Source organism: Catharus ustulatus, chromosome 1, assembly GCF_009819885.2.
Source record: "Catharus ustulatus isolate bCatUst1 chromosome 1, bCatUst1.pri.v2, whole genome shotgun sequence".
In the NCBI taxonomy this organism is placed as follows: domain Eukaryota; kingdom Metazoa; phylum Chordata; class Aves; order Passeriformes; family Turdidae; genus Catharus; species Catharus ustulatus.
In genome coordinates this window covers 129159770-129174927 of record NC_046221.1, presented here as the reverse complement: position 1 = coordinate 129174927, position 15158 = coordinate 129159770, and the positions used below count along the sequence as shown (strand labels likewise).

The 15158-nt window shown below is 33.2% G+C and overlaps 1 long non-coding RNA gene across 1 annotated transcript in view; it reads left to right on the top strand.

Moving 5' to 3' along the window:
* The window catches only part of LOC117009050, a 37942-nt gene that overhangs the window by 7281 nt on the left and 15503 nt on the right, over window positions 1-15158 (top strand). The window contains exon 2 of the long non-coding RNA XR_004420409.1: window positions 13809-13981. This is a non-coding gene — a long non-coding RNA (uncharacterized LOC117009050). The remainder of the gene's footprint in view (window positions 1-13808; window positions 13982-15158) is intronic.

Sequence of the window (15158 nt, the reverse complement as noted above, 5' to 3'; positions counted from 1 at the left end):
ACTTAGCCAATGTCTTGCTTAGACTGTAATAAAGTGTGCACTAACGAAAGAATGCACTTTGTGATATTCCTCTTCTAAGGCTATCATTTGGGAACAAAGAATTACTTTTTTTTTCTATATGAATAGTGTGAAATATGCTTTTAATTGAATGGACATTGTAGTTTTTCTACACTTGACTAGCATATTTACAGGTGTCTTTTGACCACATTAATATTATTTTATGATGGGTTTACAAAATTTTTAAATCTTTGTTTTGCCAGAATTTTTCCTGCATCTGCTCTTTCTTATTAATTGCTTCAGGAAGCATTATTATTAATTTCCAAAAATTAGAAGTGATACTAGTACAGTGAAAACACTCTTAAAACATTGCTACAGAGACACCAAAAGGTAAAAATCCTTTACCTCCTATAAAAATATTCTATAGAACATTCTAAAGTTTTCAGGACTTTAATAGGTTTTTTTTATTTCTCTGACACTACTATCCATACACAAAAATTAGATACTAAGAAACTATATATAATTCACTTTATATACATATATGCATATATCTGTAAAAAAACCATTTCCAAGCAGAGTGTATACAGTCCATTTGACTACAAATGGACCAAAAGTGTTTAAAAATACATGTTATGGGCTTGTTTACAAAATACTAAGTAATGAAATCTTCAAATCATATTTCTAAGTAGTGCTAATGCATCCTCTGTTTTCATAAATATATTTAGGATTCGTTTCTGCAAACGTGTAAATTTACTGACAGAAGTAGTCAAATTTAAGTCAAGTTACATTTTGGCAAATTGAATTATTAATTTGCATATATTTTCTGGAAATCAAACCTTTACATTTGTAATAACAAATTTAAACTTTCACTTTGCAATCAGATCTAATGCAAAAAGATTCATTTCAAGACTACAAGGCTCTCTCTGGGACCTATTTAAAAATCCTTCTATTTAAAGCTCATCCTTACTTATTTTTTTCATATGTAAAGGTCATTTTCTAGTGCACTTAAAAATATAACTCAAAGAAGTAATTCTCTAGAAAAACATTAAATAATGTTTTAAATAGTTAAAGTATTTTAATATTGTTTTATAAATGAGTATTAAGATTTACTCTGACCTGGCACAGACATGCACACTGATGAAAGAGATCTCTTCCAACTAGTCAAATTACAATTCCCCTACAGAATGTAAAACAGAAAAAAAAAGTCTGTTAAATTTTCAGTTCTTTCTTAATATAAACATTAAAAATCACAGGATTTTGAAAGGACAAGCAGCTTAGATTAGTGAAAGATTTTTCTTTTATATAATGGTTCTACTCAGCAGTAATTTGCTTTACTAGAATGCTGTAAAGTTCTCTCTCAGCTGTGATGTACTGTATAAAACATTTCTTAACTCATTAATGTCAAATATAAATTAGTTTTATATTGGAATTTTAACAAACCAGACTCCACAGGCAACATAAAAAGCTAGACTATTGTCAGAAATGGTGTAAAGCCGAATGCAAATTTAACCCAGGTATCATTTATCATAAAAGACACACAGACATAAAAAAAGACACATTGCATGTTCATGGATGTCCTGAAAATATTGCTGAATACTATGCAACACGATTAGTAACTGGAATTTTGAAAGCAAACAAACAAGGAGACATAATTCAAAAAATGCAACTGTTTTAATTGAGCTAATATAAGGTGATAGCAGCCATGTTATTAAAGTATTTTTCTTAGATGTAAGAATTCTGGACTCTGACGAATATGTAGTGTTGGAGTGTCCAGAATATGATTTTTCCACTTGTATATCCTTTGAATATCTGAGCAAGCATGTTGTATTGTATTAATATCATAATTCAAAGGGAAATTTATTAAGCCTCCCCCCTCCCAGTATTCCCATTATAGCTAAAAGTTGCAAATTCTATATGGCAGAGCCTAGACAGTAATATCAAATTTTAATAACAATTTCTCTTCTTCAGTCAGTGGTATACTGAAGAAAAGCATAAATTGCTGTGACTGACCGTTAGTTGTTAGAGAAGCAATCTGACTTCTCCACACCCTTATTTCAGTGTATCTGCTCTGTCCCTCAGCTGTATTAATGATAGCATGAAAGGTCACATGATAAACGAGTGACAAAAATATCAAAACATATTAGCCTGTAGCTTTGTTATCAGTGTATGGCAGATATGACAGAAAATTGTATTTTTCCCCTGAATAATTTTGTGTTACATTTTGCTGGCTAGGCAGAGTGAATTAGGGAGAAATTTCTGCCTCTGACTGTTTGTCTCTTTTTCTGACATATTTGAAGTAATAATATACATTAATAATAGGGAGTAGGCACAGGGAAGAGGTAAAAATTCAGGGGCAGACTGTCTGTTTCAATTCTACAAGGTGCTCTCCTTGTTCCTTTTGCAATACAAATTTTGTTGAAAAATATGCACAGGATTGAATCTTATTAATGCTACTGATAATGATCTGCTTTATATTATGGATACAGCAACAGGAAGATGCAGGGAAAAGAGAAATAGAAAAATAACTTTAAAGTAATGAGGTTATGTTTCCACCCAGTTGTACTTCTCACCAGTACAAATGCACATACTCACTAATTAAATAAAGGTAAGCACCAACAATGCTCATTGTGACAGAGACCTAGTAATTATGAATTAGAGACAGATATTACTCCTGCTGGTTTAAAGGCTGGCAGCAGTTACAGTCCCTGGGGAGATGAGGTTAGCAATCTTTGAAAGAGAAAATAGAAATTGGCGGGAGCTTAATATCTTATGGCCTATCAGACTCCATGGTCAGGCCATATCCAAGTTCCCTTTGCTGCTGGCAAACAGCATCAGTGGCAACTCAGTCCTTAAGCTCCTAGCAGATCAAAAGCTATTGAATAGAACTGTTCTGAAAGATACAAAGAGAGGCTCACAAGCCCAACATGAAAAGTTATATAATTAAAACCTTAATAAACTGACAGCATATACATATAGATGGAGTATTAGTGATGTACTGCAGCACATGTAAAGTGTGAATAAAAATGAGGGTGCACTGCTTTCAATGACCAAGCAGGAGTGGAAAGAAGCAGAAAGTCTTTGAGTTGTTACCAAAATTTCAAACTGATTTTTATAAACTTTCTCAAATATTTTGTTGACTTTTTATTTTCATTATTATTCATTTATGTGCAGTTCCATATTTCTAATTATCTTGTGAGAAAAGAACTGCAGAAATATGTCTGAAATCAAAAGAAAGTTCTTGCAGTATTTATGATCTGATTCACAGAAGACAATACCAGAAATCTCATGGGAACAATGTTGTCACATGAGATTTCCAACCAGTTTTACAGACAAACACAGTCTGAATAGTTAGAATCTATTCCCAAGCTCCAAACCTTTGAGATATGTATCTAATCACAAATGCCTTGTTGTATTGTGCAGAAGCTGTGGAGTGAAATAAGGGAGTATGTTATAGCCTTCAGGAACTGAGTGGGTAAGGTGATAGTAAAGCCTGGAATTTTACTGGAATTGTCCAGTTTATAGGTCAGACTTTTGTCTTCTGCTATGTATCTGTCATCCTTCCCCAGGGTACAGATAGTTTGATTTATTCAAATAACCAAAATATTTTATTTCTTTACCAGACCTGTTTAATTCTTCTGCATCTTCTGAGTTTCTCTCTCTCTTTCCTCACACACATGTATATTCTTGATTTATATTAATTACTTCTGTTCAAGACCATCCAAAATTGGTACTGATAGCCACAATTTCAAAGTTTATGAAGTTCCACTAAATCTATAAAACTTCCATACACAAGAAAGCTGAACCTTAATATAAGCCTCTTTTTTTTTTTTTTTTTAATTCACCACTTTATGTTTTGTATTTAGAACCAAGGCCCTTCAGCATTTCCAGATAGCTTCCATATGAAGTACTGTGTGAATATGCTAAACAAATTACTACACTAATTTCCATTCCTGGCTTCAATGAATGGTGTTCAAATTGTCTTGTATCTAAAACTAGATACTTCTACTAGAAAATTACTAGACAATTTACAAGACAAAATTAAAAGAAAAATCTCACCATTATCAGAAAGCACCTGATTCTGCCTTCCTGGGATACATATTTATACTGCAGAAATACCATTGAACATTCAGGAGCCGAAGCCATGATCATATTAATAAGAGACTGAAGAAGAATAGAGTCATCTATGTCTGGATTTTTCCATAAGTGGAGATACACACTTTCATGTAATTATCATCTCATCCCTACAGCAATTTATATATTACATGAGACAAATTACCCCCTAAAATTTCTATTTCCCTCCACTGACTACAGAGGGATCCTAGGAATAGCAGCCAAGATACAGAGTCTAGCACTAGATGAGAAAAATTCTTAGACTACATATTCTGTCACTATCCTCTTCATGTTTGTGATGGTGAGAATAATTTTTTAAAATCTCACTAGAATAATATTTTCCCCCAAATAGTATGAAGAAAATGTTGCAGTGATTCATCTTCACTAAATAAAGTGTATCGTTGAATTGCTTTCATCATCTAAGTTCAACCAAATTTTCCAGTACTTACCAGGTCTTTTTGTTTGTACATCTTCTTAGTCAAAAACTGAAACAATTTTAAATGAACTCAAGTAATAAACAGTATTTATTAGATATATTAAATTGACAGACCCATATATTTGCATATTTTCTTAAAAAAGTACTGTGAACTTGACATCTGTCTTTTTATTGACTGTGTCTTTCTTAGTAAAATGTAATACTCATTGTAGCAGGAGTAAATTACACTGTTTGTGTGACCACACAGTATATCTGGAGAGATTAATTGATCCTCAAGAGCTTTAAACAAGATCTAAAAATTTCTACTCTCCCAAATACCATTTGACCTCATTGTCCATGTCATTTCAATACAGACCTATATCACCACTTTTTACTAAGAGAATTGCTGATTCTCTGTTAAATCCCTACTTTACTGAATGCCATCCTTGAAGATATATTTTCTTTCAGTACATGGAATTAGCCATCAAATGCCCTAATATCATAAAATCATAGAATCATAGAAGAGTTTGGGTTGGAAAGCAACTTAAAGGATGATCTAGTCCAACCTCCAATAGATAGCGATATAGAGATACATAGATACATATTGTATCTTATCAAGACTCCTGATTTTTTTCAGTACTACTCTTCCATAGAAGTATTTTGTGTTTAATGATCATTGTGTGGCTCCACTATCAACCTTTCCAGCTCTAGGGTTCCATCCTGAGTACGGCCCCATAGCCATAATGACAGATAAATCTTTCATTAGCGCGAATCATCATAGCTGGATTGCAAAAAATTTTAAATAGGATCCAGACAGTTGTTTTATTCCAACTCTTTTGCAGTTCAAGTTCCCCTCTAGATAGTTTTCGTGTGTCTTAGCCTCTGGTCCCACAAGGCCATGATACAATTCAAGTGATTTGATGGTTTGAGTGATTGCTCCTGGAAGTTCGATACAGATCTGTTCAAGAAACCTAACGGAACTACTCGACAAGTTTATGAAGGCTTTTCACTCAAATTTCTATTTCTATTTTAAAAATGGGCAGATCTATCATCTCATGGAAGTGTTTACTATTTCACATAAGGAAGAAGCATGAACCCTTACTTATTTTCAAAAATATTTTGATTTGCATAAGCTGTTGCCAAACAATTCCAAACTTTGCATAATTTTATCATGCCTTATTGCCTTTCCTCCAGTCTCCTGATATTTACATTCTGAGAGAAATTGTACATGTTGATTATATACTAGCCAACACTGTGAGGGTCATATTTTTCCTTTTTCTCATCACATGTCCAAACGCAAAATCTAATCTTTTTAAAATATGGAAGTTCTACCCTAATTTTCTATATCTGAATTTTTGTATGCTAGCAAAATATTTAATTAATAGAGTTATTGACTTTACACATCCTTTTTCAGTCTGATTTGGTGGTGCAAAATATTCCCAATGTATCATTTAAACTACACATTTTTGTTCTTGTCATTTTATGTCACAGAATTTCTCATAGATATTGATAATTTATATTATTTAGTCTATTTTTAGTTCTATTTCATTATCTTGTTTATATTTACTAGTATTTTCCTTAAAAAAATATTAAGTTCCATCTTCATTTCTCTTGGAAAGAGAATCACTCTTTCTTCCCATTCTCTTTGTAAGATGGTCCATTTGTAACAATGACTATTCCCTGGTTTTGTCTTTCATTTAGCAAAGCGATACACAGTGTAAGACCTACCCTTAATGAAACAGGATTTCCTTAACAATATCTAAGTTATTTAATAATTATTCAATGGTTTAGTTCTATTATTATAGAGAAGCAGTCAATATCTTATGCATGTTAACAGTTCTTAACATATAAGGTATATTTTCAAACTCTAATATAGCTCTATTTGAAACCAGACTTTGAAATTTAGTCAAGGTGTTTACCTAAGGAAAATCTATCCAAGTGAAGCTAGCTTATAAGCTCTAAAAATAATTATTTCTCTTCTCTGACTCAAATTCCTCATGTTAACATGATGCAAAATTGATAACTGAATTCAATGGGGCTCACAGGAATTTCAATATAGGATCAGGGCTATCTTTATTAAAATTGTATGGTAGCTGATAGAACACCAAAGTGCTACATTTTGCTCAAATTTTTGTGTGATATTTTACATAACTTAATGGATTCTCTCTCAATAGACACAATTTGCTGGCACTTGAACACATGCTGGAATCAACATAATAAGCAAATAAGATTTTGGAGCCTATCATCAGAAATCATCTCATTGCAAGATCTCTATCAAATTCAAGATCTAGTTTATGGATATATACTATGCAAAAGCAAAAAAAAAAAAGTTCAAGGTTGTCAAAATTTGTGAAATCTGTGGCTCTGCCAGTTGTAAATGGTCTTCTCCCAGCTTGCATCTGGGCATGCCTGTTTTTCATACACCCTTAATCTTAAATGTGGCATTCAAAAAGATGCCCTGGACCTTTCCACTGTACCAGGTCTCATCCCAGGAAAGTATCAGCCTATTTCACCATGTGCTGGTATACTCCAACCTGTTTAGAGTTCCTCTTCTGTTCATGATCATGCAAGTATCTTGGAAGTGTTATTGAACACTGAGACTATGGAGAGTTTGATATGTAGTACCATTTGTTAACTCCAGTTCCTTCTCCCTGCTCCATATCAAGGATGAAGGATCTTCATGAGTACTTCAAAGCATTAGTTCAAGATGGGTCAAGCTGAGGTGGATTTTTTCAGCACTTCTTCAAACTGTCCTGTCATCTGCAAATCAATGAGCATGCTGAAACAGGAATCTGAGGTCCAGACTAGGTTTTATTGCACTCCAGGCTAACCTAATAGGGGATAGATGTATTTTAGCCCCTAGTAATACATGTCAAAATAATTAGCATCTCATATATCCCTATCTGTTTGAGGGAAGACTTTGAACAAGCAGAATGTGAAACATAAGGACATGTCCACTGGGACCCAACCACGTAGTAGAAACAGACTAGATGTAGCTTTCTCTCCTCCTGTTTCCCAATTTTCCAGTCCCCTCCTCTGAAGTTTCTATGATAGTTGAGATTGTCTTGGTCACCAGTCTGGAGCAACCTGAGAACAAGCAAGAGAAAATTATGTAAGGCAACATTGCACAATGGTGTGGTGATCTTAATGTTTTATTTTATATATGATTAATACTTTGGTAAAGGACTATATCAGTAAGTCTTTCTCTCCTGGAATTCAAACTCATCATTAAGTGTTGTGAAGATATCCTGGAATAGCTTCCTAGACTGAGTTCTAAGTAGGGTTTGTTTTTTTTTTTTATAAAAAGGCCTCACCTTTAGCCGAGCAAAGCTTACAGAGGTTCAGTAAGGCACAGCACTTGCATATCACACATTTCACAGATGAAGCAGGAGAAGTCTCTACAAAATTTTGAGCACTTGTTTGCTAGGTCTAAACGCAGTTTAGAAAAGTAGAAGTGCTAAGTCTCACCACATATGTAGGCAATACCCATCCATATACCTTGCTTAATAAGGAAAAGATTCTTTTTGAGCTCATTGAAAATCTAGGAATCCTGAATATGTGGCCATTATTTGTTTAGACAATGTAACTGGTCTGAGCACCCATGATCATATTCTGAAGCATTCTAGAGCAGGCAGGAAGTGTTATCCATTGCTAAAGGCACATGCCCGTGAATTAGGCATTAAATTGGCAAAATTAAGAATTGTGGTATGTAAATCCATGAATGATTCATGAAGTACTCCTTGCTGCCTGTGGTTACCACTCCAGCAATTATTTCTCATCTCAAGTGCCTGTGAAGTATAGAAGCTGAGAGTGGCCAGATTTCAATGAGCAAGAAGATAGGTATTTTATCAGAGATTATCAAAGGCAAGCTTCATATCAGAAAATTCTTTAAGTCCTATTGGTCATCACAGGACTTGAGAATAATATTTTCTTGTGGATAAAAATCACGTCATCGAAGAGGCATCATGACCTAAGAAACATAAGGAGCACTATGAGTAGGATGCTTTGTACTGTCATGTAGAGACTGAAGACTGAAAAACAACTATGTAGCAAAAGCAGAAATGATATAGAGGGGTTAAAGGTATTTGTATCAGTAAAAATACAGCACTGGTGGGTAGTGAACAAGAAAAGGAAGGGAGATTGTAAGGCATTATTAGTGACAACAAACAAGGGTGCTACTAGAGCAATGATGAAATGATATGCTAGAGTGAAGCACAGAGGCACTTGGAGGATATGGAAATCACAGCTTTGCACCTTCATAAAGGGTACTGCAGAAGGCAGAAGTGATCTAAAGCATACAGATTAGGAAATAACATTTTAAGGATTTTGGCCTATTCAGACCAGATCCGGTATGACTATTCAAGACAGCATTGGATGGAGCAAAAGGTCTCACAAGCCTATTAGCAATGTCTCCAGACATGCAGGTTTCTAACAATGTTACACATTCAAGAAGAAAGCTTGTTTTCTGGGAAGAAAAGTTTATTAAATCAAGTTCTGACCTTTTGAATCTTACAGAGGCACAGTTCTCCACTTAAACACACACACAAGCAACAACTCTTACACATGACTCTATCATCTTCAGCCCCAAATTATACAATGCCAAATTCTTAAACAGACAGTTGTCACCAAGTAGGATTGTTAAAAGTCAACACTAGAACTATTATGTACACAGCAAGTGTACCCATAATTACATTTTGTGGTGTCTAGTTATTGCACAAACTTTACCTGGGTACTCAATTTATTCACATTTTCCTATGTGATTCTTGAGTGAGCCGTAACCATAAAGGTCAGATTATAGACCTCAAACACTTCAACTAATGCAAATAACTTTTATGAGGAAATACATTGTTTGTTGTATTTTATAAGGTGCAACCAACAGAGGGAAAACACTGTGTTATTCAATGATTTGAGAATGGACCCAGGACTTTCAGTAGAAGCATTTCCAAGACAGGCAGGCAAGCCTGTTTAGGACACCTACAGGAACTCAGCCTGGGATTCTAGAGTTAAAAGCATCAAGTCTTCACTTATGGAAGAATAAGAATTGGAAATTACTACTGAGTCACTTGCAAATTCATACACTTCTGTGCAGCATCTAGCTACCTGAAAACTGTTAATAGCTATACTTGCACAAACATTCTTTATAGAAGTACAGAATTTTGCTCACTTAATCTAAAGTGTGGGTCAGCACCTTTGTTCATAAGAAAGTTTAAGAAATAAACTTTAAGGAACATTTTCAGTTCATTTTTCCAGGAAAGTAGACTTGAATGCTAAAGGATATTATGAACCTTCAAATTTTGTGAGAAAAAATACTCCTCAGATACAAGAATTGTGGGAATTATATGCTGTATGCTTGTGGTACATTGCAATAGAAATCTAGACCAAGAAACTAATTTTGATGTGTGTTGATATTTTTTTAGATGCTGACACTGTTGCATAGGTTTCTAATTTGATTTTAAAGTAATAAGAATGTCATCATAGCAAAATACTTTATACTTGGAATTATTGTTTGCAAATTTGGTTAGACCATAGATTTTCTACAACTGAAGGTAATAATACATTAGTATTAAGTTTCTTTGGAGTATTTTGCAATCACCAGTAGCATTTCTTAGTTTTAAACAATCCTAAAACTTTATAACAAACATTATAAAAATTTAATTTGTTGGTACTTCCCTAAGAAACTAAGTACTTCACTAAGAAACCAAACTCATCTAACCTAAGCAAATAATTCCTACCTTCTTACTTGTGAATAGCATGAAATTATTTCAAAGATCAGCATGTTTTTGACCATCACCTGTGTTCTCTTGAGAATCTGTGCTACCATTACTGATCATATATGTCCTTGATGAAATACAATAATAACAGCAACAAAAACTTTAACTTTTCCAGATGTAGTCATTTCACCTACATAACTCATGCATCTAAGTTTTCTGTACAGTCAATAGAAAAGAAAAACTCATTCAGAAAGTGACCTAAAGAGTATAAAAGTAGAATCTTGTACTGCTTTTCTGGAGATGGCTCTCTCCATCAACATTGTATAAAACTTTTGAAGACTTCATAGTATAGATATCCAAGTTGAAAATCTACAGTAAATATTGTCAACATATCTGTGTGAACATGTCTCCACATGCACAAATTGAGATTGAAATTCATCATCAGTGAATCAGAATCAGCATTTGTGATGTTCTAAGCTTTCCTTTATTTCTTTAAGGCAGTTCTTCTAGTCCAACACTCCAATTCAGAATCAGTTTCACATCATGCTGCATGATGTACTGAACCGTTTATTTATTTCTATATTTTTTGCAGAAAAATCTACTGACTGCATACATACCATATTTTATATGGTGTTGTATGCCCTATGGTTTTCAATGCACTAAACCACTGAAGTATCTAATAACATCCTTGTCTAAATAAGTAATTTGAATCCAGCTGCTTAAACCAAAAGTAGAATTTAATCCTAGATGCCTAAATAACAGTTGCTTTACTTGACTGTAGCACCATGTCACAAGCCAAATTACTACATCTAGTACTCGTTTGGCAAATCATCACAATATTTGCACATTCCTTCCTTACACATGATTATCCTAAAATTAGTGTTGAGTACTGCTTACCAGTCTTATTCTCTACTTTTATAGCATGGCCCACCAGATTTACAGTCACTAAAGTCTAACTGAAAAACAAGGAAAAAAAATTGAGTCTGAAATACATTATTAAGGAAGCTACATGATCTGTACACACTTGTCTCTGTGCAGACTTAATTAAATGCAAGAGTTCACAGGTAACTTTATAAGAAAGACCTTACAAAAAAGAGTATTTGCAATTCTTTAAAACTGGTTTTAGAGCTTTTTTATATACACTGGAGAAATCAAACTAAGGCATGGAAGAGCAGGAAAGATGAAAATAACATTATAAACACCACATAATCAGCCTCAGCAAGTTCCATAACACATAGATGCTCAAAAATTATCCAAAGACCGCATCCTTAAAAAGAAAAATCTTTGAAAACATGAAGATGAGCTATTTCTGATTAGAACCTTGTTCATATTACTGTATTTTCTCCACCATAATCTTAGGAGAGTGTGTGAGAAGATATCAACACAGAACAGTGATTATTTATTCCAGTAAATGCACAAGTGGCAAACACATTATCATCTATGACAAATTCAAACAAAACAGGAGAAATGTAATTTTGTTCAGGTACATCAAAAAAGGGTTTGCAACACATTAAAGTATTCTGACAGTTTTCTCTACATTTCTTAACTTCATAATTTAGTATCTTTTTTAGTATCAAATGCTACCTTACTCCTCATCTAAACACACAGGTAATTCCATTCCATAAATATTTCTGGTTTTGTAGCATTTTAGGAGCTTAACACCATTTGAATGCCAAGACGCTGAACAACTAGAGGGTGCAAAATTGGTCTAGAAAACTTTCTTGGCAATGGATGAAATTTGATAAATATACTAAATTCTAACTATAGGGTCAGTATACTGAGAAAACCCCAAAAGGAAGGAGGGTCTACAGTCCATCCAGAATTGCAAATGTGCTGTTACCATAATATATATTATATTGTGATTTCATTATCTCTATAACTCAAGCAAAATAAAATACTGTAAAATACCGTATATGATCAAAACTGATTTGAATAGTGCTTAGAATGAGGATTCACTTCTGCTTTATATCCTTACCTAGCACTGCAAACACCCTATTCCAGTTTTCTTAAAATGTCACTGCTTGCAGAAAGAGCCACCTTCACAGTGAGTCTACCTCCAGCCTCCACAGAACCAGAAGTTCTAGAGATTAACACAGAAATTTATTGAGTAGATTGGAAATAATTGTGCAATTAGATGAAAACTACTAAGGCAAACCCCCCCAAAATGAAAGTAGTGTTGTGTACAGTTTGTATATGGCTGAGTTGGGATTCACTGGGGATTTACCTCAGGTGATATACAAGAGGTCAGATTAGATGATCTATTGAACTTTCTGGCCTTAAACAGTATGAAACAATGAAACAATTTGTATTATATCCAGCCTTGTATGCCTCTGCAATGCTATAAATTATTAAATATAATAAAAATTTCTAGGTACTTCATTGTTATTTTCTTTTAATGAAAACTAATAAAATCAGTTTTAATATTAGTGAATAAACTGCCTCTTTAAGTAACAATTAGTATAGAAAGAAATTATCTAAATTGTTATAATTTAAAGCATGGTTGAAAAATATTTTATTTTAATATTTTAAAATTAGTTTTATATGACAAACTAATTTTTGCTTTCAAAGGTAAAACTTTACATTCATTCACTAAAAAATTATATCTTGACATTTTGTTCTAATCTAATCAATATTTTAACTGAAGACGTACTATAGCCAGCCTACATTCTGAATGTTTACCAAGGTTTCTTAAGTACACCAAATATTTCTAGCATTTTAACAACTTTTTGAACATTCTTCTTTTGCAATAATAAGAAACATGCTAACAGGAGTGATGAAATAGGCCTATTATATTGCCTCAACTGCTTACTCCTGACTACTGTCTATTTCAGTAGTTTACAGCCAGTTACACAATGAAATAATTTATACTGAAAATTTATATGTCTAGATTTATATCTGAAAATCAACCTGAGAGTGGATAACTGTCTTTTATTCTGCTTTCACTTTTTAGTGGGAGGAATTTAAAGGGAGACCTTCAGGAACATATTTCAATATACTTAGGTGTGAGTTCAGTTTATCACTGCCAATGGGACCTTGTGTGTGTTTTTAAAGAAATTAATTTGGATGTGTATATTCATACAGCTTAAACTCAGAAAGAACCATTAAAATTATCTAGTCAGATATGAGATATATGATGATGTTTCAGTTTCACCCAAATTGCATTTGAGATCAACAACCTAGGTTAAATTGAGACTTCAGGTTTGCTACAGTAATAATTTTAAATAAACTTCACATATTTCTAATTCTTGTTGTTTTTACTTCAGTTTACAGATATGTTCTGCTTCTTATTAGTTTACTAAATTACAGTTTATAAACACACCTTCAAGTGTTTTTAAAGTATTATGACGTCCTTTACCTGGGTTTTTTTTCAGAAATTAAGTAAATTTAATGCTTTATTTATTCCCTCAAAAACATTTTCTCCTACTCTAAAACATATTAAAATTATTTCCCCTACCCTAATAATTTTAAATTGCAGGCATTTCTCTGAGCTAATGTATTTTATATCTTTCTTATCGTAATTGTATACATAAGGAAATATCTCACTTACTCCCTGCTGCCCTACTTTTACATTCCAGGGATCACATGAGGCCATGTCTGATGTTCATGAGAGTGATGCACATTCCTGTTGAACTGCAGTCCATGGAATTCACTCTCATCTGTGATGATGAAGATGATCAGTAAAAGTGAAATGGGTCATAACTCTTCTGTTGGTAGGGAAAGAAATGGGGGGAAACAATGGAAATTACTGGTAATTTTTTAGATTTTTTGTAATATTTTTGCTGCTTTCTTTTATCCATTGAGAAAATGGGCAGTAACTGAATTTTGCCCCATATCATTCGATATAAACAATCAACTGTCTCCAGTTTAGTTTCTCCTTTTATGCTTTAATTATCTGTTGCAGTCGATATACACATATGAATAACACAAAATCAACAGAGACAACATTTACTGTCCTTGTTTTAGTAGTCAAAGTCCAATACTAATCTCTGTCCTCTGTCAAGGAAAATGCATAAATCCAGATACTTTCATTATTTTATGCTTCTAAAATGTTCTTTTTTCTAGGTAAATATTAATCACTAAAGCATTAGTTTTTCAGAAACTGATTTTGAACACGTAATGCAACTCAATACGAAAAAAAAATCTACCTTTACAGTATTGGTAAAACATGTCCCTAAACCCTCATTTTTTGTCTTCAATGTTATATTGTCCCTATGTGGTTCAATGTTCTAGTGAACAGTAGCAGGTACTTTGATGTCTCCAATTATTGAATGATTAAAAGAGGAAAAACTTCATAGCTCCTATTAAACTGCACTTGGATTAAGGCGGAGTTGTATGTATAATTTCCCTGCTGGACATTTTTTCATATTACGGTAAAAGTTTTCTTTCAGTATACTAATGAATGACAATTGCTATCAATGTCGCTAGGGTATATTGGGGAAATTTTTTTCCAATTTAAGTTATTCTGTCACCAGAGGAAGCTGTACAGAGTAGAGAGATCATCACAAAACATAACCGAAGAGTGAATTGCTTGTGGTTGTAAAATGTTATACAGGAGTGTGGTTATATTGGATGCTCATTTCCTGAAATCTTGTGAGGAAATAATAAATATTTTAATATTAATAAAGTTACTCAAAAATATTCTTATGAAGAGATGTAATTCATTATAGAAGTACAAATACACCTGCTTTAGATTTGATTGAAGAAACCATGCTCATTGCAGTATCTTTCTATCCCACATACATTCATCAGAACAGAAGTGACAGAAGAATTTAAAGGAGGGATAACTTTATGAAGCACACAGTAAAAAGGGAAATTTCTTAAATGTACATTTTTATTTAGACTAGAGCAGTGAATGGTCTCTTTCTTCTAGCTGGTTATGGCTGGGATAGAATTCATGCTATTCATGGTAGCCAGTATGGGGTTTT